This window comes from Rhinoderma darwinii, chromosome 5 (assembly GCF_050947455.1).
Source record: "Rhinoderma darwinii isolate aRhiDar2 chromosome 5, aRhiDar2.hap1, whole genome shotgun sequence".
Taxonomy (NCBI): Eukaryota; Metazoa; Chordata; class Amphibia; order Anura; family Rhinodermatidae; genus Rhinoderma; species Rhinoderma darwinii.
Window position 1 is genome coordinate 229,250,781 of NC_134691.1, and position 27,632 is coordinate 229,278,412.

General features: G+C 46.8%; 2 pseudogenes; both read right to left on the reverse strand.

The window, feature by feature from the left end:
• Positions 1–20,262: 20,262 nt before the first annotated feature.
• LOC142654355 (U2 spliceosomal RNA) lies at positions 20,263–20,463 on the reverse strand (annotated as a pseudogene).
• A 6,583-nt stretch (positions 20,464–27,046) lies between these two features.
• LOC142654038 (U2 spliceosomal RNA) lies at positions 27,047–27,255 on the reverse strand (annotated as a pseudogene).
• Positions 27,256–27,632: the final 377 nt, after the last annotated feature.

Below are 27,632 nucleotides of genomic sequence, written 5' to 3' on the forward strand. Positions count from 1 at the left end.
AACAAGCGGCCGCAGACGAGCTCCTGGACAGAGTCAACAGTAAATACGCCTCCCCTAATCAGGATGGCAACCCCCGCAGACTTACAGTCGCCCCCACCAGACCAGTAGGACGGGCCATGGGTCCACTGCCTGGCCAGGTGATGATATGACCTGGAAGAGGGGAGAGTACATTCCTGCAGCATAAATATATCACTCGACTGCTTGGAAAGAAAAGTTAGCACCATCTGACATCTAGTCCTATCTCTAACACTCCTCACATTGAGGCTAAAGATGTTAAGTTTAGCAGCCATGGGGGAGAATAAAGAAGGTTAGTGCAAACGATACACCTTAGTTACCAGTCCGGTCGGGCGGATCCTCCTCGCCTGGCGGGTCCGAAAGATCCAGCAGGCCCTCTGACAAGAATTGTTCCAGGATTGTAGCCACCTGGATGTCTGTTGTGAAGTCGATGACCTCAGGTTCAGACACGAGTTCCTCCACCATCTGCTCCATTTCCTCCTGCTGCGCAAGGGAATCTTCGCAGATTTCCACGACTTGTCGCTTTGAGGACTCAGCCGCTGGGCTGTCCCTCACCTTTCTCTTCCTCTGGATGGCACCTGAGGAGACAAGAGGGGGAAAATCCTCCAGGGAGAGGACTCCAGCAGCTGGAGAGGAAGATGTTAGTGCTGCTGGAGCTGGGGAGAAGGGAGGCTGGGTTGGGAGAGGTGCAGGTGACAGGACCACTGAGATGGGTGGGTAGGAGAAGGTGAGAGCCTCAGTGGGGGTGACAGGGGTTGGGGACGGGGGGGTGGGGAGGGCCGGGCGAGGGAGGGTGGGAAGGGTAGGGCGAGGGAGGGCCGGGAGAGGGGGGGGAGGGACTGTCGTCTTCTTACCATCCTTCTTTTTCCCGGTCTTCTGTGCCGCTGGAGCTCTGGCTGGGGCGGGGTTCCCTCTGGCTGGAGCTTTCGCTGCTACAGTTGCCCAGGATCGGTCCCTCTTCGGGCAGTCCTTGTAAGAGTGGGCTGCTTGTCCGCAGAGGTTGCACATTGTCCGTTTCGGGCAGTCTTTGGTCTCGTGTCCTGTTACCCGGCAGTTCTTGCAGGCGTCCTCCTTGCAGTCCTTCATCGAATGACCCTTCTTGCTGCATCTCCTGCAGATCTGCGGCATGTCCGGGTAATAGATGAGGCCGTAGGAGTTGCCCAGCGAGAATGACTGGGGCAGGTGCTGGAGGCCGTCTTCCGCGCTTGAATCCTTGTTGAGTCGGACGATTACCGACCACTTGCCAGTCCAGAAGCCGAGTCCGTTCAGGATGTGGGTGGGTTCCCTCACCACTGTGCAGAACCGCTTCAGGAGGGTGGTGATGTCTTTGCCGGGGGTGTGTGGGTTCCGCATTGAGACCGTCACCCGCCTTTCCTCTCTTTGGACAGGGCAGTTGCCCACAAAGCGAGAGAAAGGGGATTCAGGCCTCGCCGCTTTCACCATCTCCCAGTACCTTCTGCAGATGTTGATCGAAGCGAAGGTCACGAAGAACATCCCGGTCATGAAGGCCTGGATGCTGATGGTCTCCGGCTTAGCGAAGCCCTGGTCCAGGAGCATCTTCTGGCAGAACACTTCTTCCGTCATGTCCGGCACTCTCCCGTCCACCTCCTTCAGCTTCAGGGCCACCGTCTGCTTCATCCAGGGCTCCAGGGTTGGAGCAGCCTGGTTCGGCTTCCTGGTGGCCTGTTGGCTTGAGGAGGCTTCAGGAGGAGATGTCCTGGCCTGGGCCGGCTCACCTGGTCCATCAGCCTTCTCCTTCTGGGTGGGAGGGTTGCTGGTTGAGGCCATGGCTTCTTCCAGCTGTTCCTGTCGCTTGGGGAGGATCTTCGATAGCTCTTTCCCGAAGGGGGCGGAGCTATGCAAATCTTCTCCTTGCTGGCCGAGGTTCTTCCACGAAATTTCTTCCGCAGCGGTTCCTCGTCGAGCTTCTTCTGCGGCCGAGCTTCTTCAAAGATCCCCTTCAGCAGCGGCTCTTCTCCGAAGGTCTCTGTCGCAGTTCTCCTTCTTCTTCCCGGCAGCGATCTCCCGGAGCTTCTTCCCCGATGGCGGCTTCTCCCTTCTGGATCGTCGTCTTCGCTGGTTCTTCTCCGCAGTTCGTCGCCGGCTTCGTCTGGAACGCTCTTGGATCGCTAAGCTAGTGTTTATAGCCCCCAGTGGTTCTCCGAGCTATCTATCCTTACAAGGACTGATAAGAACAGATTTTTTTTGATTGAAAATTGCTTTATTGACAATCAATCGTCATCATACAAACATTACTGCGACGCAGCGCAAGCCATGAAGCAGCAAATAATAAATAATAACAGTCGTCAAACATAACATGACAGTATAATACACAGTACAGGCTAGCCTATGCTATACATTACACCACGTGCTACACTAACATTCTTGCATTCACTAACGCCAAACAACAAAGCATTACAGACAAGTGATGGGATAGGGGAGTGGGTAGGAGGGGGATAGGGAAGGGGGAAATCACAGGCCCGAAGCTTTATTGAAAGACAACACACAAGAAGGGAGAGTGGGGGGAAGGGGAGTATCAGTCCTCTTCCTCATCGACGTCCGGGCTGTCCCAGGTGGAATAGTCTCTGAGCAGGCTGTGGATCAGCCTGCGGCAGTCCTGGACGGACACACTCTCTCTCCGCAAAATCAGACGGTTCCTGGCAAACCATATAGCGTCCTTAAAGCAGTTCATAAGGCGCCAGGCTTCCTGGATTGCTCCATCCGTGGTATTCCCAGGAAATAGTCCATAAAGTACCGAGCGGTACGACAGTCTGTTCCTGGGTACTGAGTCCTTGAGTTCATGTTCCAAGGCTTTCAACAGACCCTGTGCAAAGGGGCACTGCCAGAAAATGTGCAAGGATGTTTCCTCCGTGAAGGGGCACCTGGGGCAGTACCGGGTCTTGCACAGGTTGCGGGCATGCATGAATGACCTAAGAGGCAGTCCTCCCTGGATGGCCATCCATGAAATGTCCTTGTGCCCGTTGGTCAACCTGCCAGATGACACGTTAGTCCAAACAGTCTCCAACGTGTCGGCATGAAGCCCTGGAACAGACTCCAGTGAGTCCTTTGCTCTGATGTGCTTGTGGATCGTCTTAGGTTTCCACAAGTCGGGCTTAAGACCCTCCAGTTGATGCTCCCTCACAAACCGGACGACATCTCCGTAGAACCAGGGAGCGTGCCAGTTGTAAGGGAAGGAGCTGTCCCACTTGTCCCAGCCAAAACCTCGCCAGAGGGGAAGGAGGAAGTAGCGGGACATGGCCTTGCCCGCAGAGCCGTTTGCTGTCCTCAGAGTCCTACGAACACAGTCACATACAAAAGCGATCCGCAGCAGAGTGGGAATGTCGGGTATACCCTTCCCACCTTTGTGGGGCTCCTTGTACATAACAGTCCGCTTTACTCTGTCCATTTTCGAGCCCCAGATGAAGCGAAACACAGTCCTGGTAATGGCCCTCGAGACGGTGGCAAGAGGGGGCCATGCCTGTGCAGTGTATTGTAGCACAGGCAAGACTTCGTTACGCAGGACCATTGCTTTGCCCTCAATAGTGAGTTGTCTGAGGCTCCACAGTCCGATCCTTTGGTTGACTTTGGCCAAGCGTTCTTCCCACGACTTTAGGGCTGCACCTTCCTTACCGAACCAGACTCCCAGAATTTTGATGAAGTCCGGCTTGATAGTAAACGGGAAGGAGGCAGGAGAAGGCAGGTACCACTTTCCGAAGAGCATGGCTTCCGACTTCCCGCAGTTGACTTTTGCCCCTGAAGCGTGTCCGAACTCCTCGCAGGTCTGGACGAGTGCAGTCACCGAACTCTGGTCAGCGCAGAAGACGGTCACGTCGTCCATGTACAGCGAGCATTTGACCTCGAAGTGTCCTGGACCTGGTGCGGTGATCCCTCTGATCTCTCCATTCTGCCGGATAGCCTCTGCGAAGAGCTCTATAACACAAACAAAAAGGAGAGGTGAAAGAGGACAGCCTTGTCTAACCCCCGACGATACAGGAAAGGGGTCAGTCTTCCAGCCGTTCACCAGCACCGAGCTGTAAATGTCGCAATACATCAGGTTAACATACAAACAGAACAACCTGCCAAGCCGCAGCCTACGCAGAGCCTTACCCATGAATTTGTGAGAGACCCGGTCAAAAGCCTTCTCCTGATCCAGACTGACCAGGGCCGCGTGTGTACGGCGGCTTTGCATGTAATGCACCGTGTCCCTCACCAGGGCAAGACTGTCGGCCACCCTACGGCCAGGAATGCCGCAGGTTTGGTCCGATCCGATGATCTGTCCGATGACAACCTTCAGTCTGTTGGTCAATACTTTGGCGAGGATCTTGTAGTCCACGTTCAGGAGAGAGATGGGACGCCAGTTTTTCAGGTCACATCTCTCCCCCTTCCGCTTATACAAGATCGTGATCATGCCTTCTCTCAAGGACGGTGGCATTCTACCCTCCACCACCATCTCCTCATAGAGCTCCAGCAGGTCCGGACAGATCAAGTCCCCCAGCGCTACATAGAGCTCTGCTGGGAGACCATCACTGCCCGGGGTCCTGCCGGGTCTGAAGGATTTAGCGGCAGAGAGCAGTTCCTCCACCGTCAGGGGTACATCCATAGCCTCCGTACCTGCAGGATCAAGATGATTAGTGATACCTGACAGGAATTTATCGGCGGCTTCGGGGTCAGTGGTTTTCCGGGAGTAGAGGCTTCGGTAGTAGTCTGTGACGACTCCCATCACCTCCTTCTTCCCAGAATGCATGTTTCCGGTCTCATCTCGGAGTTCCTTCAGGGGCGTGTGGCCGGCATGGAGTTTCCTGAAAAAGAACGAGTTACATTTCTCACCCTTCTCCAGGTTCTCCACCTTGGAACGAAAGACAATTCGCTTGGATTCCTCCTCAAAGTGCCTTTTCAGGCCCTTTTTGGCTTCCTCCAGCTCCTTCCTGACGTCCCAGCCGCATTGAAGGAGGTCTTGCAGGGATCGCAGCTGACGCTGCATCTCTCTGAAGTCTCTCTTCCTCTCACACGCCTGTTGACGACTTTTTGCCTGAAAGAAACAACGAAATTCAACTTTAACATATTCCCACCAGTCACAGGTTTTGTCAAAGAAAACTTTATCATTCCTCCAAACAATATAGGCGTCTCTAAGTTCCGCCAGTACCTCCTCTCTTTCCAGCAGGGCACAATTCAGCTTCCAGGAGCCAGGGCCGGGAGGAAAACCGTGGCCGATGGCACCCTGGAAGAGAATGGCCCTGTGGTCAGAGAAGAAGCAGGGGACCATGGAGTGCCCATGCTGCTTGACTGCCCGGGAGGTGAACACAAAGTCAATCCGAGAACGAAGTGAGCCATCGGGTCGGCTCCATGAATAGTTCACAGAGCCGATCCCCATGGAGCCCACAACGTCCTGCAAGGATGCTTCGGTTACCATCTCGATAAGCAGTTTGGAACTGACATCCAGTTTGATTGAAGTGCCGGAACTTCGTCCATCCTCTTCGATGGGGCAGTTGAAGTCCCCGGCCATCACCACTGCCCTAGTGGTGGCGAGCTGGGTCCGCAGGGTCTGGAATAGTTCCAGGCGCTCAGCCTTCATAGGGGGAGCGTACACGTTGATGAGTCTAATCGGCTCTCCTGCCCAGGAACCGTCTACGACCAACAAGCGGCCGCAGGCGAGCTCCTGGACAGAGTCAACAGTAAATACGCTTCCCCTAATCAGGATGGCAACCCCCGCAGACTTACAGTCGCCCCCACCAGACCAGTAGGACGGGCCATGGGTCCACTGCCTGGCCAGATGATGGTATGACCTGGAAGAGGGGAGAGTACATTCCTGCAGCATAAATACATCACTCGACTGCTTGGAAAGAAAAGTTAGCACCATCTGACATCTAGTCCTATCTCTAACACTCCTCACATTGAGGCTAAAGATGTTAAGTTTAGCAGCCATGGGGGAGAATAAAGAAGGTTAGTGCAAACGATACACCTTAGTTACCAGTCCGGTCGGGCGGATCCTCCTCTCCTGGCGGGTCCGAAAGATCCAGCAGGCCCTCTGACAAAAATTGTTCCAGGATTGTAGCCACCTGGATGTCTGTTGTGAAGTCGATGACCTCAGGTTCAGACACGAGTTCCTCCACCATCTGCTCCATTTCCTCCTGCTGCGCAAGGGAATCTTCGCAGATTTCCACGACTTGTCGCTTTGAGGACTCAGCAGCTGGGCTGTCCCTCACCTTTCTCTTCCTCTGGATGGCACCTGAGGAGACAAGAGGGGGAAAATCCTCCAGGGAGAGGACTCCAGCAGCTGGAGGGGAAGATGTTAGTGCTGCTGGAGCTGGGGAGAAGGGAGGCTGGGTTGGGAGAGGTGCAGGTGACAGGACCACTGAGATGGGTGGGTAGGAGAAGGTGAGAGCCTCAGTGGGGGTGACAGGGGTTGGGGACGGGGGGGTGGGGAGGGCCGGGCGAGGGAGGGTGGGAAGGGTAGGGCGAGGGAGGGCCGGGAGACGGGGGGGAGGGACTGTCGTCTTCTTACCATCCTTCTTATTCCCGGTCTTCTGCGCCGCTGGAGCTCTGGTTGGGGCGGGGTTCCCTCTGGCCGGAGCTTTCGCCGCTACAGTTGCCCAGGATCGATCCTTCTTCGGGCAGTCCTTGTAGGAGTGGGCTGCTTGTCCGCAGAGGTTGCACATTGTCCGTTTCGGGCAGTCTTTGGTCTCGTGTCCTGTTACCCGGCAGTTCTTGCAGGCGTCCTCCTTGCAGTCCTTCACCGAATGACCCTTCTTGCTGCATCTCCTGCAGATCTGCGGCATGTCCGGGTAGTAGATGAGGCCGTAGGAGTTGCCCAGCGAGAATGACTGGGGCAGGTGCTGGAGGCCGTCTTCCGCGCTCGAATCCTTGTTCAGTCGGACGATTACCGACCACTTGCCAGTCCAGAAGCCGAGTCCGTTCAGGATGTGGGTGGGTTCCCTCACCACTGTGCAGAACCGCTTCAGGAGCGTGGTGATGTCTTTGCCGGGGGTGTGTGGGTTCCGCATTGAGACCGTCACCCGCCTTTCCTCTCTTTGGACAGGGCAGTTGCCCACAAAGCGAGAGAAAGGGGATTCAGGCCTCGCCGCTTTCACCATCTCCCAGTACCTTCTGCAGATGTTGATCGATGCAAAGGTCACGAAGAACATCCCGGTCATGAAGGCCTGGATGCTGATGGTCTCCGGCTTAGCGAAGCCCTGGTCCAGGAGCATCTTCTGGCAGAACACTTCTTCCGTCATGTCCGGCACTCTCCCGTCCACCTCCTTCAGCTTCAGGGCCACCGTCTGCTTCATCCAGGGCTCCAGGGTTGGAGCAGCCTGGTTCGGCTTCCTGGTGGCCTGTTGGCCTGAGGAGGCTTCAGGAGGAGATGTCCTGGCCTGGGTCGGCTCACCTGGTCCATCAGCCTTCTTCTTCTGGGTGGCAGGGTTGCTGGTTGAGGCCATGGCTTCTTCCAGCTGTTCCTGTCGCTTGGGGAGGATCTTCGATAGCTCTTTCCCGAAGGGGGCGGAGCTATGCAAATCTTCTCCTTGCTGGCCGAGGTTCTTCCACGAAATTTCTTCCGCAGCGGTTCCTCGTCGAGCTTCTTCTTCTGCGGCCGAGCTTCTTCGAAGATCCCCTTCAGCAGCGGCTCTTCTCCGAAGTTCTCCTTCTTCTTCCCGGCAGCGATCTCCCGGAGCTTCTTCCCCGATGGCGGCTTCTCCCTTCTGGATCGTCGTCTTCGCTGGTTCTTCTCCGCAGTTCGTCGCCGGCTTCGTCTGGAACGCTCTTGGATCGCTAAGCTAGTGTTTATAGCCCCCAGTGGTTCTCCGAGCTATCTATCCTTACAAGGACTGATAAGAACAGATTTTTTTTTCAGTTGGCTACCCCCTCGCGGGGGTGTCAATGATTTATTAATAAAAATTCAATTTTACAATAGATAACACTACAATTACATCAAACATTTTCATATTGTTACAATAGTAAAAATCAAATTACATTAATATTTATAGGGGGACATGGTGGCAAATCTTTATTTATTGGAGTTCCAGTCAGTCACAAACCATTTATTTAGAAGGGTGGCATTTGCTTTCCTGTCAATTAAATAATATAAATACATCTCACTAAAACAAAGACCTAAAACATCATCCGTTGTTAAAACGTCGTGTTTAAAAAGAAGGATGTTCCTGGCCTTCCAAAGAGCTTCTTTAGCGCAATTCATCGTCTTCCATGCTATTGTCTTCTGATTCGCGGTTGGGCATCCAAATTGTCCATATAAAATATAATCGTAACATAAGTCCTTCAGGTCTGCCATCTTTTCCATAAGAGGGAATATCTTTTTCCAAAAATGTTGTGCAAAGTAACATGTCCAAAGCATATGACGCACTGTCTCCTCAGCCTGGCAGCCTTCCCTCGGGCAGACGGCAGACCTTGCGAATCTTCTTCTGTATTGGAATGCCCGGCATGGAAGACATTGATGAATGCAGCTCCAGGCCAGGTCCTTCTGTGTATTAGAGATAAAATATGTTAGACATTTTCCAGATAAAACCACTTCGTTTTTCGTTAAAATTGTCTCTTCTGCTGACCGCATCCTCTCTTTTTAGGTCAATTATAAGCTTCTTGCTATTTTTAAGATCATTAACACTCTTCCCTTTTAATTTAAATAAAGCAACTATTTTTTCTAAAATTACGTATTGTGGGGGTAAATTAAAAGCATAAGGTGAGGTTAAAATAATCTGGAACCACCCACACCTTCGCATAAAAAACCCTGTATTAAAACGTAAATAAAATGACCAATAGTGCTCTTTAAAAAGGGAATTAAAACAGAAGCTAAAAAATTTTAGTAAAAGAAACCTATTAAAATCTGGAAAGTCTTTGCCACCCTTTGGTTTGGACTTCATCACGATTCCTCTTTTTAATTTCTCCATTCTGGAACTCCAAAAGAAAGTAAAACAAGCTTTGGTTATTTTTCTCAATAAAACCGTGGGAGGAGGGAAAACCATACTCAGATATAAAAGCAGGGGTAAAATGACCATTTTAATAATTAAATTTTTTCCCTCCATAGTAAGCTTCCTCATATTCCACATACATATCTTCTTGTTTACTTTCTGCGCCACCATGTCCCAACTGATAAAACCATTGTCGTACTCACTGAAGGAGACCCCTACAATTTTAATATTATCCGACACAGGAACTGGTATGTCACTAAAAACCATGCTTCCTATGCTTAAAATACTACTCTTGCTAAAGTTTATCTTAAAACTGGAAGCACAGCAATAAAACTCTATCTGCTTGAGGGCTCTCTGAAGCGACCGGGTGTCCCTGCATAAAACCGCTACATCATCCATGTACCCCACTGCTTTAGCCTCTATGCCGCCTCCCCCTGGCAGGGGGACTCCACGTATTAACTTGTCTCGGCGAATTGCGCATAATAGAGGCTCTAACGCACATATAAAAAGCAGTGGGGACAAGGGACACCCCTGCTTCACCCCAGAGTTTAAAAATACGTCCTGTGTCTTAAAACCATTTACTAAAATCTTACTTGTACAATTTTTATAAAAGGCTTTGATGGATAATAAAAATCCTTCAGGTATACCCATACGCTCTAAAACCTTAAACAAATAAAAGTGAGAGACACGGTCAAAAGCTTTTTCAAAGTCTATTGATAAAATTGCTAAATTATTCTTCCTAGACCTCGTGTCCTCAATCACATCTTTAATAAGGTTAAGATTATCCCAGATGCTGCGGCCTGGCACCCCACATACCTGGTTGGAATGTATTATGTGGGGTATTATGGCTTTCATCCGGTTCGCACATAATTTAGCCATGATCTTGTAGTCGTTGTTTAGAAGGGTTATTGGTCTCCAGTTCTTTAAAACTGCGAAGTCACCTGTCTTGTATAATAGGGAGACCTCACCCTTCTGCCAGGACTTAGGCAGCATCTTGGATTTAAAAACTTCTGCGTATAGTAAAAACAAATCTTCTTTTAAAAGATCATAAAATTTTACATAAAACTCACTGGGTATACCGTCCGGACCAGGAACTTTACCTGCTTTAAAACTTTTAACTGTTTCTAAAATCTCCTGCTCCGTCAGGTCCTGCAATAAAAAATTCTGGGAGACAGGGTCTAAAACAGTGGTAATCTCCTTCAGTGAGTCACGCATAAAATCACGATCCACAGTCTTAACATTAAAAAGGTCAGTATAAAACTCATGAACTTTACTTAACCCCTTCCCGCTCCTTGACGTACTATTACGTCATGGCAGCTGTATCGTTCGTGCTCCATGCCGTAATAGTACGTCTCGGGAGTAACGGCCGTTTCGGCCGTCCTCCCGACACATACAGGAGCTGTGACGCTGCTGTCTTGTTCAGCAGCTGTCACAGCTCCTACAGCGGGGACCGATCGCTGTGTCCCCGCTGATTAACCCCTTAAAAGCCGCGTTCTATAGAGATCGCAGCTTTTTAGGGGTTAAGCTGCCATCGCCGGCCTGCTACGCGATAGCGGCCGGCGATGGTGACTATGGCAACCGGACACCAAACAATGGCGTCCGGCTATGCCATAGACGGAAGCCTAGTGGGTCCTGACAACGTCAGGACCCACTATGCTTGCTGTCAGTGAGTAGCTGACAGTTCTAATACACTGCACTACGCATGTAGTGCAGTGTATTAGAATTGCGATCAGGGCCTCCTGCCCTCATGTCCCCTAGTGGGACAAAGTAATAAAGTAAAAAGAAAGTTAAAAAAAGATGTGTAAAAATAAGAAAATAAAAGATTTAAAAGTATTAAAAGTAAAAATCCCCCTTTTTCCCTTATCAGTCCTTTATTATTAATAAAAATATATAAACAAACAAATAAACTATACATAATTGGTATTGCCGCGTCCGTAACGGCCTGAACTACAAAATTATTTCATTATTTATCCCGCACGGTGAACGCCGTAAAATAAAATAATAATAAACCGAACCACAATCACAATTCTTTGGTCACTTCACCTCCCAAAAATCGGAATAAAAAGAGATCAAAAAGTCGCATGTACCTAAAAATGGTACTGATCAAAACTGCAGTTCGTTACGCAAAAAATAAATCCTCGCACGGCTTTATTGATTGAAAAATAAAAACGTTATGGCTCTTAGAATAAGGTAACACAAAAAGTGAATGATTGTTTACAAAACGTATTTTATTGTGCAAACGCCATAAGACCTAAAATAAAACTATAAACATCTGGTATCGACGTAATCGTATCGCCCCGCAGAATAAAGTGAATATGTCATTTATAGCGCACGGTGAACGCTGTAAAAAAAAACGAAAAAAAAAAACAATCGTACAATTGCTGTTTTTTAGTCACCACGCCACCTAAAAATAGAATAAATACTGATCAAAAAGCTGCATGCACCCCAAGAAAAGTACAATGGATTCCTCAAGGGGTCTAGGTTCCAAATTGGGGTCACTTTTGGGGGGTTCCCAATGTTTTGGCACCACAAGACCTCTTCAAACCGGACATGGTGCCTAATAAAAAAGAGGCCTCAAAATCCACTAGGTGCTCCTTTGCTTCGGAAGTCGGTGCTTCAGTCCATTATCACACTAGGGCCACATGTAGGATATTTCACAAAACTGCAGAATCTGGGCAATACGTATTAAGTTGCGTTTCTCTGATAAATCCTTTTGTGTTATAAAAAAAATGGTATAAAGAGGATTTTCTGACAAAAAAAAAATGTAAATTTCACCTCTACTTTGCTCTAAATTTTTGTGAAACACCTAAAGGGTTCATAAACTTTCTAAATGCTGTTGTGAATACTTTGAGGGGTCTAGTTTCTAAAATGGGGTGTTTGATTGGGGTTTCTAATATATGGGCCCCTCAAAGCAACTTCAGAACTGAACTGGAACCTAAAAAAATAAATAAATGAGGCAATACTTCGCTTTTTACATTATACTGATAATGAGCCGTGCCCACCCCGAGATGACCCCAGTTTTGACCGTTTGTATAAACGGAGACCCCTATTAGACTGTTCCAGTGCCCGGTTTTCCCAAGCATACACCCCCGAGAAGTGTATTTCTATTGATGAGTCCCTGGTACATTTTAAAGGGAGGGTTCAATTCCGCCAGTACCTGCCGGGTAAGAGGGCAAGGTATGGCGTGAAGATGTATAAGCTGTGAGAGAGTGCATCAGGGTATACCTACAGGTTTAGGATATATGAAGGGAAGGCCACCCCCAAACCAGACTGCATCCTGGACTACAATAGGTACATGGGAGGGATGGACTTGTAAGATCAAGCCCTACAGCGCCATGCGGTGTGGTATAAGAAGCTGGCCGGGCACATCATACAGATGGCATTGTACAATGCGTACATGCTACGTCGATGTGCAGGCCAGACAGGAACTTTCCTGGAATTTCAAGAGGTGATTATCAAGAACCTAATCTTTAGGGACCAAGAAGGGGGGGCACCCAGTACTTCTGGAAGCGAGCCCACACGCATCGTACCAGGGCAACACTTTCCAGGAGAAGTTCCCCAAACTGGCAAGAAGGGAAAAAGTCAAAAGAGGTGCAAAGTCTGCTATAAGAGGGCGATAATGGATGACACAATATATCAATGTGACACGTGTCCCGAATAACCAGAGCTCTGTATGAAAGTGTTTTAAAATTTATCATACATCCCTTGGTTTATAATTTACCCCAATTTTACTTACCCTGATGCACTCCACACAGCTTATCCCCCCTCGTCGTTCCCCTCTGGGCCCTGCTGTGTGTCCAGGCAGCTGATAACAGCCACATGTAGGGTATTGCCATACCCGGGAGAACCCACATTACAGTTTATGGGGTGTAGGTCTCCGGTCAAAATGCTCACTACACCTCTAGATGAATGCCTTAAGGGTGTAGTTTTTAAAACGGGGTCACTTCTTGCGGGTTTCAACTGTACTGGTACCTCAGGGGCTTCTGCATACATGACTTCGCACTAGAAAATCCCCAGTAGGCCAAATGGTGGTCCTTTCCTTCTGAGCCCTCCCATGGGCCCAAACGGCAGTTTATCACCACAAATGGGGTATTGCCGCACTAAGGACAAATTGGGCAACAAAATTGAGTATTTTATTTCTTGTGAAAATAAGAATTTTTGAGCTAAAATGACATATTATTGGAAAAAATATATATTTTTTTAATTCCCAGCCGAATTCAAATAAGTTCTGTGAAGAAACTATGGAGTCTAAATGGTCACATTACCCATAAATGAATTCCTTGAGGGGTGTAGTTTCCAAAATGGGGTCACTTCTGGTGGGTTTCCATTGCTTTGATACCTCTGGGGCTCTGCAAATGCGACATGGCACCCAAAAACCAAACCAGCAAAATCTGTACTCCAAAGAACACACAGCGCTCCTTCCCTTCTGAGGCCTCCCATGGGCCCAAATGGCAGTTTATTGCCACAAATGGGGTATTGATGCGCTCAGGAGAAATTGGGCAACAAAATTGAGTATTTTGTTCCCTGTGAAAATAAGAAATTTTGGTAAAAAATTACATCTTATTGGAAAAAATGTCATTTTTTTAATGTCACAGCCCAATTGAAATAGGTGCTGTGAAAAAACTGTGTGGTCAAAATGATAACAACAACCATAAATGAATTCCTTGAGGGGTGTAGTTTCCAAAATGGGGTCCCTTTTGGTGGGTTTCCATTGCTTTGATACCTCTGAGGCTCTGCAAATGCGACATGGCACGCGAAAACCAATCCAACAATATCTGGACTCCAACAAACATATAGCGCTCCTTTCCTTCTGAGCCCTCCCATGGGCCCAAACGGCAGTTTATCACCACAAATGGGGTATTGCCACACTAAGGACAAATTGGGCAACAAAATGGGGTCACTATTGGGGGATTCCTACTGTTTTGACACCTCAACACCTCTTCAAACCTGGCATGCTGCCTAAAATATATTCTAATAAAAAAGAGGACTCAAAATGCACTAGGTGCTTCTTTGCTTCTAGGGCTTATGTTTTAGTCCACGAGCGCAGTAGGGCCACATGTGGGACATTTCTAAAAACTGCAGAATCTGGACAATACATATTTAGTAGTGTTTCTCTGGTAAAACCTTCTGTGTTACAGAAAAAAAAATGAATAAAATTGAAATTCAGCAAGAAAAATGAAATTTGCAAATTTCACCTCCACTTTGCTTTAATTCCTGTGAAATGCCTGAAGGGTTAAAAAACTTTCTAACTGCTGTTTTGAATACTTTGAGGGGTCTAGTTTTTAAAATGGGGTGTTTTATCAGGGTTTCTAATACATAGGCCCCACAAAGCCACTTCAGAACTCAAGAGGTACCTTAAAAAAAGGCTTTTGAATTTTTCTTAAAAATATGAGAAATTGCTGTTTATGTTCTAAGCCTTGTAACGTCCAAGAAAAATAAAAGAATGTTCAAAAAACGATGCCAATCTAAAGTAGACATATGGGAAATGTGAACTAGTAACTATTTTGGGTGGTATAACCGTCTGTTTTACAAGCAGATGCATTTAAATTCTGAAAAATGCAATTTTTTCAAAATTTTCTCTACATTTTGCAATTTTTCACCAATAAACACTGAATATATCGACCAAATTTTACCACGAACATGAAGCCCAATGTGTCACGAGAAAACAATCTCAGAATCGCTTGGGTAGGTTTAAGCATTCCGACGTTATTACCACATAAAGTGAAATATGTCAGATTTGAAAAATGGGCTCTGAGCCTTAAGGCCAAAACTAGGCTGCGTCCTTAAGGGGTTAAAAGACCCTGTACATCCGACACACCTTCAATATTTTTGATGACAGCCCTTTTATTGTTGATTTTTTTTAAAAAGTACCTGGAGCAGGTCTCGTTCTCCTCTATGTTTTGAATTTTTGAACGAAAGATTATTTCTTTACCTTTCTGCTCCAGGCACTGGGCTATCTCCTTTTTGAGGTCGGTGATGTCGGCTTCCACTTCTATTTCATTGTCTCGCATTTTGTACAGGGTCTGCAGACGGGTGTTTAGTGTATTAAAAACAGCATATTTTATTTTGGCTTTTGCCACACTCTTTTTAATAAAAAAATCTTTTATTTTACTTTTCATCTTCTCCCACCATACACTGATGGGAGCTCTCGTATCTCTCACCCGCCTGCTCTTCTTTTAAAATTCAATAAAATCGGTTAAAACCTGTGGGTCATCTAAAAGGGAAACATTCATCTTCCAGGACTTCTTACAAATAAGATTATTAAGATCACGCTTCACATAAAAAGATAAAAGCCTATGATCTGAAAACACGTTGGTTAAAACTTCACATTTAAAAGGCAGTAAGTTCTCATTACAAAATATAAAATCTATCCTGGAGCTACAGGTGGCGTTGCTCCAGGTAACGCCGGCTCTGCTCCTGTTACACTCTTTGTAAACATCTTTTAAATTAAAATCGTTCACCATATTTTTGAGCAGTCCAGAGGTCTTATCGTAATTTCTGCTTGTAGCACTTGTAAGCCGGCGTTCCCCTCTCAGGATACAGTTAAAATCACCTGCGAGGATAAAAGGCTCAGTTGTGTTAATAAAAAGAGATAAAACTTCTACCATTTCTGCCCTCTCATTTTTTTCAGGTGAGCCGTAAAAATTTAAAAACTGCCATTTCACACCGTCAATAAAAGCCTTAACCAATAAAATACGTCCTGGTAAGATTTCTTGAATAAAATCAATTAAAACGTTTCCCTTAAAAAGAATGGCGACCCCTGCTGATCTGGACTCGTTTGATCCAGACCAGACGGATGGACCATATTTCCAATCTTCTTTATATTTGGTGTACTTCATCGTATGGGGAATACCGCACTCCTGCAGGAAAAAAACAGAGGCTGCCAGGCAAGATAAAAAACTGAAGAGAGCAACCCTTCTTACTTGGGACTTGGCGCCCCTCACATTGAGGGATATTCCCTTTAGTTCAGACATTGTGGAGTTTTGAAGGCGTGTTTGATTTTAAAATAATAAATAGTAGCAGTATCTTAAAATCACAAATTTTCTCCACCAGCAATACCAAATATCTCACTTGGGCTCAGATACCCGCCCCCGTCCGAATCATTTGTCAGGAGGGAGAACGAAGGAGAGGAACTACCTTCGCTGAGGGTAACGCCAGCAACCAAACCTCTGCGTACGGGGAGCCCAAACTCATTCGGATCTCCCTGGGTCTCAAACGGTTGACCGTCTAGGTCGGGTGGGTCCCCTTGGGACCGTGCAGGCCCTTCTGGAGGGGGAGGTTGCGCACAAGGTGGGGTGTCAGTTGCCACGGGGGGAACAGTGCCCGCCCTCCTCACCAGTCGCGGCGAGGAGGGGCTCCTAGGAGGAGCCGCATCGTTTTTCACCGTTGTGTCCATCTGCTCCTCCCCTGTCTCCCCCCTACTGACTCTGGCTTGCCTCCCTTTTTTTCGGGGACCCACCGGCACCTCGTCCTCTTCATCCGACGAGGATGCCAGAGACCCAGGGCTTGGAGCAGGCCCGGCACCCCCTGAGCAACCAGCCTTCTGGGATGCCTCAGTTTTTCCGGCCTGCTCCTTTTCCGCCTTCTGCTTAGCCTGCCGCTTTTCCTTTGCACTGGGCTCCCCTTTATCCTCCAAGGTTGCTGGCTGCGAGGTACCTGTTTTGGCTCCAGTCCCTCGCACCTTTGAAGCCCAGGTACCTCTCTCCTCTTTCGTGTGGCTGGTCTGTTCCTCTCCCTGGGGACGGGTTTGGTCCGCTGGTGGAGCACGTGGGGGCGCTCCGGGTTGCTCATCTTCTTCACCTCGGTACCTATAGGGGCAAGAAAAATACAGATGACCAGTTTTCTGACAAAAGTTAAATTTTTTTTCTCCTGTGCATTCTCTTATTGTGTGCTCTTTGCTTCCGCAGTTTCTGCAGGTGACATCGCAGTTGTAACTGGTATGCCCATAGGTACCGCAGGCCCTGCAGAAGTTTGGCATCCCCGAGAAGTAGAGGTCGCCATTCACTGTTCCAATTTTAAAACGAGCCGGTGGGAGTCTCGTATTTTGGGTGGAGGGGTCCTTTATCAAAGTCACTAAGTATACTTCCACTTGACGGTCCACACACCGCACTCGTTCATAACTCTCCCCATAAGCTTGATGTTCTTGAAGTAGGCAGCTAAGAATGCTGCCACTTCCTGGTCCTTCACATATGGGGAATAGATCTTAATCACCACGAGTTTGGTTACCTCAAAAGCATGCTCTATTACCTGGACTCCCAAAGACGTGAGTTGAACTTTTTCCCTCTCAGCTTTGTCCATAGCATCAAGGAGGATACCTTCTCCAACAAAAGTTACGTCAAAAACTCCACGCCTTGGGTAATCCTGGATCGCAAAAATTTCATGCTTGCGGACCGCCAGCAACTTCTCGAGGATTTCGTAGACGAGGAACTTGACACCTCGTGGACCGCCTCCACCCTCTGCCAAGATGACTCTAGCAGAGTTTCGCAGCCGGGCGTACACCAGCACCGCATCAGGTTCGCCTGCCATTAGCGTGGCCAGGTCAAACCGCACAGCTTTCGCTGCACCCCTTGACTTACGGAGACCAAGGGGCTGGGGGGGATCGCAACTCGTTGCTCAGGACTAAGCCTCTCTCCCAAATAGCAGCACGGGGGTGAAGTCCAGGCGAACCTGGACGATCCCCCGAGGCCGAGAGAGAGGGTACCTGAGCACCTTCTGACTAAAAACCTCCTGTACAAGTACACTTGGTCCTAGCCAAAAGGCCGAGAAGCGATAACCCGAATGTGCCGCGCGTTGCCCGAGCCTGCCCAATACTGCTGTTCACCCCTTGCAGCGATTCAGCCTACTCCTAGGCAATTCCATGGGGCCCTGCAGGCTCACACACTCACAGCTACGCGGGAGGTGAATAAAGGCCAGAGAGGAAGCAAGACAGGATTTGCTTCTTTTGCTTGCACCACAATGCAGTGCTGAAAGAGGAGGAATCTACATAAAAACGCCTTCCTGGCAACGCCCAAATGCCCTCCTGCCGTGCAAATACTGGCAGCAGCAGCAGTAAGTGCATGCCCACAGCCACCCCTTGTTCCTTCACACCTTGTATCAGCTTTAATCCAGTCCAGTGCTGCCTGCTGAGCAGCACTGACCAACACTGCCTGGGCCCAGGCTTTTATCTCTGAGGCCCCATTATGATGTCAGAAAGCTGGCTCTGGCTCCTCAGGGCTCCACTATGACACGTGCAAAGTTCCATCTGTACTTTATATAAGACGGTGCGGCTCAGTCAGTCACTCAGTGTTGCCTGAGAGGGCAACACTGCAACAGCCGGCCCCCAGGCTGTCTTTTTTTTGCACAGCTAGTTGCCTCCAGGAGGCCACAAGAGGGAGACAAGGGACTGCAAAATGGAAAATAAGCATCCACCAACTTTACAGACAACTTCTCTTTGCTCCTACAACCTCCATCCTTGCACAGTTTGTTATTCTTCCAGGTAACATAGTAACAAATCCAAATTGCTGCTCTATTTGTAGGCAAGCAAGGGTTTGTTGCAACTGTAATTCTTACTACTTCTTGGAAAAGTAGGGACCACAGTACATTCCATCACATCCATCTAGTGTACACAGGTAGATCCATTGTGGCGGGCTGGCTGGCTGCTTTAACCCCTTAGTGACCACTAATACGCCTTTTTACGTCGGTCACTAATGGGCTTTAGGCTAGGCTGACGCCTTTTCACGTCAGCCTAGTCTAAGTCCTGCACGGGTCTCCCGTGCAGGCAGGAGCCGGGGCTCTGCTGTCTGATGACAGCTGAGCTCCTGCTCCAACGCCCGCGATCGAAGTTTACTTCAATCGCGGCCGTTTAACCCGTTAAATGCCGCCGTCAATAGCGACCGCGGCATTTAACTTTGTTTACAAAGGGAGTGAGCTCCCTCTGTCACCCATCGGCGGCCCGCGAATTAAATCGCGGGTCTCCGATGGGGTGTCATGGCAGCCGGGGGCTTGATAAAAGCCCCCAGGTCTGCCCTGGACATATTCCTGTTAGGACGCGCCGGAGGCACGTCCTAACAGATTGCCTGTCAGATTTACACTGACAGGCAATAATGCTCTGGTATACGAAGTATACCAGAGCATTATAGCAGCGATCGGAATATCGCACAGTAAAGTCCCCTAGTGGGACTAATAAAATAAGTCATCAAAGTGAAATAAAGATTATTAATAAAAAGTACAGTAAAAAAATAAAAAGATTTTTCCATAAAAAGTGGTTTTATTTAGTAAAAGTGTAAAAAAAAAAAAGTACACATATGTGGTATCGCCGCGACCGTAATGACTCCATTAATAAAGTTAATATGTAATTTAAACCGCAAAGTGAACACCGTAAAAAAAAAACGCAAAAAACCATGGCGAAATTTTTTCCATTGCCCCCCAAAAATGTCATAATAAAAATGAATCAATAAGTTCCATTTACCCCAAAACAGTACCATTCAAAACTACGTCTTGTCCCGCAGAAAACAAGCCCAAAAAATCACTACATTGATGTAAAAATAAAAAAATTACGGCTCTTGGAAAGCGACAATGCAAAAGCAAATAATTTTAGTTCAAAAGTGTTTTTATTGTGCAAAAGTCGTAAAACAGAAAAAAACCTCTACATATGTGGTATCGCCGTAATCGTACCGACCCATAGCATAAGGGTAACATGTTATTTACGTCGCACAGTGAACGGCGTCAATTTAAAAACGCATAGAACAATGGCGGAATTTCAGTTTTTTTTTATAATCCCCCCCAAAAAGGTTAATAAAAGTTAATATAAAAATTATATGTACCCAAAAATGGTGCTATTAAAAAGCACAACTAATTCCGCAAAAAACAAGTCCTCATACAGCTATGTAGACGGGAAAATAAAAACGTTATAGCTCTTTGAAAGCGACTATAGAAAAACGAATAAAATAGCTTTGTCATTAGGGCCTAAAATGGGCTGGTCACTAAGGGGTTAATGGCTGTTTGCTGTTCCCCTACTCCACTATTTGACTGTGGTGCTGCATCAATCAGTGGCTGGCTCAGGTGCAGCTCTTTAACTTACCTAAAAGGGAGGGCGGAGAGAAGACAAGGAAGGTGAATGAGCTGTTCCAATTTGAAATGCCGGAAACACAGACGACACAAAACAAGAGGTGGCAATCTATTCATTAATTGCATTTAATAAATGAGCTCATTATCACACATGACTGTACAAATGCATTGTCCAACAGGTGTTGAAATAATGGGATTAAAAGGGGAGATCCCTTCAGAAAGACAAAAACAATGGCAAAGAGAAAAAACACTTTTGGAATCTGCTTTTAGTCAACACATAAGGAAAGGGTGCACCGGTCCTGGCAAAAACTGCAATACCAGGTCAATGCGTGGAGTGGACAGAGCAAGCTCTATTTCCATCTCCCTGTTCTAAAAATCCATTTAATATATGGTCCCCAGATAGGGGACGTATCAGATATTAAACTGATAAGAACAGATTTTTTTTTTTCAGTTGGCTACCCCCTCGCGGGGGTGTCAATGATTTATTATAAAAAAGTACAGTTTACAATAAATTCCACTATTTACATTGAATAAAAACAACAAGAAAAATTAAATTTACATTAAAATCCATAAAAGGGACATGGTGGTGAAACATTAGATATTGGAGTTCCAGTCTCTCACAAACCATTTTCTTGAAAGGGTGGCATTCCTTTTTTTATCTAATAAATAGTACATATACATATCACTAAAACAAAGTCCTAAAACGTCATCAATTGCTAAAACATCATGCTTAAAAATCAGGATGTTCCTGGCCTTCCAAAGAGCTTCTTTTGCGCAGTTCATCGTCTTCCATGCTATACTTTTTTGATCCGGGGTAGGGCATCCAAAAAGTCCATACAAAATGTTATCATAGCTTAAGTCCTTCAGGTCCGCCATCTTCACCAACAAAGGGAATATTTTTTTCCAAAATTCCTGTGCAAAGTTGCAAGTCCAAAAAATGTGTCGAACCGTCTCTTCCGCCTGGCAGCCTTCCCTCGGGCAGATGGCAGACCTCGCAAATCCTCGTCTGTGTTGGAATGCCCTGCATGGAAGACATTGATGAACGCAGCTCCAGGCCAGGTCCATCTGTGTGTTAAAAAGATAAAACACATTAATAAACTTCCAAATAAAAGCACAACGTTCTTCACTAAGATGTTCAATATTGCAGACTAGTTCTTTGTCTCTTAGGTCCTTTATTAATTTTTTGCTGTTTTTAAGTTCTGACACACTTTTCCCTCTTAAATTGAACAAGGTCACTATTTTCTCTAAAATTTCATAGTTGGCTGGTAAATTAAAAGCATAGGGGGAAGTTAAATTAATATCAAACCACCCCAGCCTCCTCATAAAAAAACCAGTGTTAAAACGTAGGAAATAAGACCAGTGATGTTCTTTAAAAAGGGAATTAAAACAATAACTAAAGAACTTTATTAAAAGGAACCTATTAAAATCAGGAAAATCTTTGCCACCCTTTGGTTTGGATTTCATGACAGTTTCTCGTCTCAATTTCTCCATTCTGGAACTCCAAAAGAAGGTAAAACACGTTTTTATTATTTTACGTAATAAAACAGTTGGGGGAGGAAACAACATGCTTACGTATAAAATAAGGGGTAAAATGACCATTTTGATAATTAAAACCTTTCCCTCCATGGTTAGTTTCCTCAAGTTCCACATACATATTTTTTTGTTTAACTTCTGCGCCACTATGTCCCAACTTATAAAACCATTGTCGCACTCACTGAAGGAGATACCTAAAATAGTAACAGAATCTGACACAGGTACCGGTATATCTCTAAAAACCATGCTTCCTATGTTTAAAATGTTACTTTTTCTGAAATTCACCTTAAAACCGGAAGCACAGCAATAAAACTCTATTTGTCTGAGGGCTCTCTGAAGCGACACGGTGTCCCTGCATAAAACCGCAACATCGTCCATGTACCCCACTGCTTTGGCCTCTATGCCGCCTCCCCCCGGAAGGGGAGCTCCACAAATTAATTTGTCGCGGCGAATCGCACACAGTAAAGGCTCCAACGCGCAAATAAAAAGCAGTGGGGACAAGGGACACCCCTGCTTCACCCCCGAGTTTAAAATTACCTCCTGTGTCTTAAAACCATTCACTAAAATTTTGCTAGTGCAGTTTTTATAAAAGGCTTTAAGTGATAATAAAAATCCTTCAGGAATACCCATCCGCTCTAAAACCTTAAAAAGATAAAAATGAGAAACACGGTCAAACGCCTTTTCAAAGTCTATGGATAAAATTGCAAGTTTACATCTTCTAGACCTCGTGTTCTCAATTACGTCCTTAATAAGATTTAGATTATCCCAGATGCTGCGGCCTGGCACCCCACACACCTGGTTAGGGTGTATGATGTGGGGTATTATGGCTTTCAGACGGTTTGCACATATTTTTGCCATAATTTTGTAGTCGCAGTTAAGAAGGGTTATTGGTCTCCAGTTTTCCAAAGCCGCGATGTCACCTTTCTTATATATTAGGGAGACCTCACCCTTCTGCCAGGACTTAGGCATCATCTTGGAATTAAAAACATCAGAAAAAAGGCTAAAAAGGTCCTCTTTTAAAATGTCATAAAATTTTACATAAAACTCACTGGGTATCCCATCCGGACCAGGAACTTTACCTGTTTTAAAACTTTTTACTGTTTCTAAAATCTCCTTCTCCGTCAGCTCCTGTAATAAAAATTGCTGCGAGACAGGATCTAAAACAGTGGTAATCTCCTTCAGTGAGTCACGCATAAAATCACGATCCACAGTTTTAACATTAAAAAGGTCAGTGTAAAACTCATGAACTTTACTTAAAAGACCCTGTACATCCGACACCCCATCAATGTTTCTAATGACAGCCTTTTTATTATTGATTTTCTTAAAAAAGTACCTGGAGCAGGTCTCGTTCTCTTCTACATGTTGCATTTTTGAACGGAAAATGATCTCTTTACCTCTCTGCTCCAGGCACTGGGCTATCTCTTTCTTTAAACTGATGATGTCGGATTTTACCTCTATTCCATGTTCTCTCATTTTGTACAGGGTCTGCAGGCGGGTGTTGAGGGTGTTAAAAAACTCTTTTCTCCTTGGCTTTCTCCACGCTCTTTTTAATAAAAAAGTCTTTGATTTTTGTTTTCATCTTCTCCCACCAAGCCTTGATGGGAGTACGCACATCTCTCACCCGCCTGTTCATTCTGTAAAATTCAATAAAATCTGCTAAAACCTGTGGATCGTCTAAAAGGGAAACGTTAAACTTCCAGGACTTTTTACCAACCGAGTTGTTAAGATCATGCTTTATTAAAAACGATAAAAGCCTATGATCAGAAAAAAACATTGGTTAAAACATCACAACTAAAAGGCAGTAAATTTTTAGGACAAAAAATAAAATCAATCCTGGAGCTACAGGTGGCATTGCTCCAGGTGACGCCGGCTTCCTCTGGACTATTTCTGTTACTTTCTTTATAAACATCACTTAAATTAAAATCATTCACGATATCCTTGAGCATTCCAGAGGTCTTATCATAATTTCTGCTCGTACTGTTGGTCAGCCGGCGCTCTCCTCTCATAACACAGTTAAAATCACCTGCGAGGATGAAAGGCTCAGATGTATTGATAAAAAGTGGTAAAATCTCTAACATCCTCGCTCTTTCACTTTTTTCTGGTGATCCGTAAAAATTTAAAAACTGCCATTTTGTGCCATCAATAAAAGCTTTAACCATTAAGATACGTCCTGGTAAAATTTCTTGAATAAAATCAACTAAAACGTTTCCCTTAAAAAGAATGGCGACCCCTGCTGATCTGGACTCGTTAGATCCAGACCAGATGGATGGACCACACTTCCAATCCTCTTTGTATTTTTGGTAAGACATTGTGTGGGGGATACCGCACTCCTGCAGGAAAAAAACAGAGGCTGCCAGGCAAGATAAATAATTGAAAAGAGCAACCCTTCTCACTTTTGTCTTTGCGCCCCTCACGTTGAGGGAGATTCCCTTTATCTCAGACATTGGAACTGTAGGGGGAAAAAAATTGTCTTGATTTTAAAATTATAAATAATATTGGTAATTAAAATCAGACTGTCTCTCCACCAGCAACACCAGATATCTCACTTGAACTCGTATACCCGCCCCCATCCAAGCTTAGCGTCTGAAGGGATGACGCGGGAGAGGAACTACCTTCAGAGAGGGTATTGACAACAACCCCGGCCTCGTACACAGGGAGCCCAAACTCATTCAGCCTTACCTGGGTCTCATATGGCGCTCTACTGAGGTCCATGTCTGGTGGGTCCCCCCAGGGCCCGGCCACTCCCCCCTGGGCCTGTGATGGCCTTTCTGGAGGGGGAGGTTGTGCACAAGGCGGGGTGTCAGTATTTTCGGAGGGAGCAGTGCCCGCCCTCCTCACCAGTCGCGGCGAGGAGGGGGTCCTAGGAGGAGCCGCATCTTTCTTCACTGATATATCCATCTGCTCCTCCCCTGACTCCCTCCTACCGACTCGGCCTTGTCTTCCCTTTTTACGGGGACCCACCGGTACCTCATCATCCTCATCCGACTCGTACGTTAGAGACCCAGGCTTTGGAGCAGGCCCAGCATCCCCCTGGCTACCAGCCTTCTGGGGCGCCTCCGATTTTTTCCCGGCCTGCTCCATATCGGCCTTCCGCTTTGACTGCCGCTTTTCCTTTGCATTGGGCTCCCTTTTTTCCTCTGGGGTTGCTGGCCTCGAGGTACCTGCTTTGGCTCCCGTACTTCGCACCTTGGAAGCCCAGGTACCTCGCTCCTCTTTTTGAGTGCTGGTCTGTTCCTCTCCTTGGGGACGGGCCTGGTCTGCTGGCGGAGCACGTGGGGGCGCTTCGGGTTGCTCTTCTTCTTCTTCTCCTCGGTACCTATGAGGGCAGGAAAAATACAGGTGACCAGTTTTTTGACAAAAATTACATCGCTTTTCTTCTGTGCATTCTCTCATGGTATGATTTTTACTTCCACAGTTCCTACAGGTGACATCGCAGCTAAAACTGGTGTGCCCATAGGTACCGCAGGTCCTGCAGAAGTTTGGCATCCCTGAAAAATAGAGGTCGCCATTCACATTCCCTATTTTAAAACGAGCCGGTGGTAATCTCGTATTTTGGGTGGAGGGGTCCTTTATCAACGTCACAATAAATTTCCACTTGACAGTCCACACTCCGCACTCGTTCATTACTCTCCCCAACAGTTTAACGTTTCTGAAGTAAGCAGCTAAGAACGCCGCCACTTCCTGATCCTTTACGTATGGGGAGTACATTTTAATCATTACGAGTTTGGTAACTTCAAATGCATGTTCGATTACCTTGACGCCCGAAGACGTGAGTTGAGCTTTCTCCCTCTCAGCTTTTTCCATGGCATCACGGAGGATTCCTTCTCCCATAAATGTAACATCAAAAACTCCACGCTTCGGGTAGTCCTGGATCGCCAGAATCTCATGCTTGCGGACTGCCAGTAGTTTCTCAAGGATATCGAGTACCAAAAACTTAATCCCACGTGGACCGCCTCCACCCTCTGTCAAGACGAATCTTGCAGAGTTTTTCAGCCGGGCATATACCGGCACCGCATCTGGTTCGCCCGCCATCGCCTAGCCGGGTCGAACCGCGCAGCTTGCGCTGCTCCCTATGGGGTCTGGAGACACACCAAAGGGCTGGGGGGGGGGGGGATCGCAACTCGTTGCTCAGGACTAAGCCTCTCTCCCAAATAGCAGCACGGGGGTGAAGTCCAGGCGAACCTGGACGATCCCCCGAGGCCGAGAGAGAGGGTACCTGAGCACCTTCTGACTAAAAACCTCCTGTACAAGTACACTTGGTCTTAGCCAAAAGGCCGAGAAGCGATAACCCCAATGTGCCGCGCGTTGCCCGAGCCTGCCCAATACTGCTGTTCACCCCTTGCAGCGATTCAGCCTACTCCTAGGCAATTCCATGGGGCCCTGCAGGCTCACACACTCACAGCTACGCGGGAGGTGAATAAAGGCCGGAGAGGAAGCAAGACAGGATTTGCTTCTTTTGCTTGCACCACAATGCAGTGCTGAAAGAGGAGGAATCTACATAAAAACACCTTCCTGGCAACGCCCAAATGCCCTCCTGCCGTGCAAATACTGGCAGCAGCAGCAGTAAGTGCATGCCCACAGCCACCCCTTGTTCCTTCACACCTTGTATCAGCTTTAATCCAGTCCAGTGCTGCCTGCTGAGCAGCACTGACCAACACTGCCTGGGCCCAGGCTTTTATCTCTGAGGCCCCATTATGATGTCAGAAAGCTGGCTCTGGCTCCTCAGGGCTCCACTATGACACGTGCAAAGTTCCGTCTGAACTTTATATAAGACGGTGCGGCTCAGTCAGTCACTCAGTGTTGCCTGAGAGGGCAACACTGCAACAGCCGGCCCCCAGGCTGTCTTTTTTTTGCACAGCTAGTTGCCTCCAGGAGGCCACAAGAGGGAGACAAGGGACTGCAAAATGGAAAATAGGAATCCACCAACTTTACAGACAACTTCTCTTTGCTCCTACAACCTCCATCCTTGCACAGTTTGTTATTCTTCCAGGTAACATAGTAACAAATCCAAATTGCTGCTCTCTTTGTAGGCAAGCAAGGGTTTGTTGCAACTGTAATTCTTACTTCTTCTTGGAAATGTTGGGACCACAGTACATTCCAACACATCCATCTAGTGTACACAGGTAGATCCATTGTGGCGGGCGGGCGGGCGGCTGGGCGGCTGGCTGGCTGGCTGCTTTAATGGCTGTTTGCTGTTCCCCTACTCCACTATTTGACTGTGGTGCTGCATCAATCAGTGGCTGGCTCAGGTGCAGCTCTTTAACTTACCTAAAAGGGAGGGCGGAGAGAAGACAAGGAAGGTGAATAAGCTGTTCCAATGTGAAATGCCGGAAACACAGAAACACAGACGACACACAACAAGAGGTGGCAATCTATTCATTAATTGCATTTAATCAATGAGCTCATTATCACTCATGCATTGTCCAACAGGTGTTGAAATAATGGGATTAAAAGGGGAGATCCCTTCAGAAAGACAGAAACAATAGCAAAGAGAAAAAACACTTTTGGAATCTGATTTTAGTCAACACATAAGGAAAGGGTGCACCGGTCCTGGAAATACTGCAATACCAGGTCAATGCGTGGAGTGGACAGAGCAAGCTCTATTTCCATCTCCCTGTTCTAAAAATCCATTTAATATATGGTCCCCAGATAGGGGACGTATCAGATATTAAACTGATAAGAACAGATTTTTTTTTTTTTTTTTTTTAAACCATTCAGGTTAGTTATAAGCGACAAAATCTAAACAGCTTAATTTTCAGCTTGTGTCGTGACTTAAAAACCATTCATCATCATGGTCCATTTTATTCATTTTCAAATACAGAAAGAGAAAAAAACCAACAACTACAATAATAACAAGTCTATTCTATCTATATCTTACCAGGAATCTCCACTTTTTGAATTTCCACACTCCTTCTGCATCTAAATTGCCACCACCGCGCTGTCTGTCCCACAAATATATTACATATAATCTAGACAGTACCATTTTCACACATTCATTGACCGACACAAATTTGCTCTTAAACACCCATAAATTCCTCACATCCCATACACTTTCCATCACACATACCATAATAAACCATAAAATTCTCTCCTTTGCCCTGCTACAAGCGCCCATACCAA